Source organism: Sander vitreus, chromosome 14, assembly GCF_031162955.1.
Source record: "Sander vitreus isolate 19-12246 chromosome 14, sanVit1, whole genome shotgun sequence".
Classification (NCBI taxonomy): domain Eukaryota; kingdom Metazoa; phylum Chordata; class Actinopteri; order Perciformes; family Percidae; genus Sander; species Sander vitreus.
The window spans coordinates 812,501-813,332 of NC_135868.1; the positions used below are offsets into that span (position 1 = coordinate 812,501).

The 832-nt window shown below is 43.9% G+C and overlaps 1 protein-coding gene across 1 annotated transcript in view; it reads left to right on the plus strand.

The window, feature by feature from the left end:
- Window positions 1-397, plus strand: part of ppp1r3g (protein phosphatase 1 regulatory subunit 3G) — a 2,089-nt gene extending 1,692 nt beyond the window's left edge. Inside the window, exon 2 of the mRNA XM_078267673.1 lies at window positions 1-397. This exon is cut by the window's left edge and continues 684 nt beyond it. The gene's annotated coding sequence lies outside the window, so the exon portion shown is untranslated.
- The last annotated feature ends 435 nt before the right edge of the window (window positions 398-832 follow it).

The following is an 832-nucleotide window of genomic DNA, read 5'->3' on the forward strand; positions in this document are numbered from 1 at the left end:
AAGCTGTGAATCTGTGCGTAAAAACTTAAAATCTGTGCGTTAAAGCTTTAATAAACTCTTCTGCAGTTTGCATTATATGAGGTCACTGTTAAAAATGTACACTGTGGGGCGGCCTCTAGCTCAGTGGGAGCCTGCGCCCCATGTTGGCTGAGTCCTGCAGCGGCGCGGGTCCGGGTCCGACCTGCTTCCCTTTGCTGCGTGTCATCCCCCATCTCTCTCTCCCTTTTCATGTCTATCCACTGTCGCTACTTAATAAAGGGAAAAGCCCCAAAAAAAATAATCTGAAAAAAAAAAAAAAACTGTAATGACTTGAGATTTTTCAGTGATTATTGCCTCTGGTGAAACAGCTGTTGTAACACAAGTAATTCATTTTTAATGACACATATTACAAACAGAAGTGGCACAAAAGACGGAAATTAGAGCAAAAGGTTCTTTTCATAGTGCACCAATGCCTGTTTAGATTTGAACATAAAGAGGACAACAAAACAATGAACCAAACCTCTGTTCGCTGTTCCTCCGTCATCCCAGTGCTTGCAGTTTCTCCTGTTTTGTTGTAAATATAACTTTAGTATTTCGGACTGAAAGAGTGGGACGGACATGTTGCCAATCTGATAATTACGCCCGATGAAAATATCTTGTTTAAACTTGGGATGCACCGAATCGGGGGTCAGCCGAATCCTGAACCCCCTGGTTGAGGTTCTGCTGAGTCCTGAACCCCCTGGTTGAGGTTCTGCTGAGTCCTCGTCCCGTCCTCAGTCCATGAACACAGTCAACACATTAATGAAGTAAACAGTGACTGTCCTTCCTTTGCCGTACCTGAAGTTGCTGCATT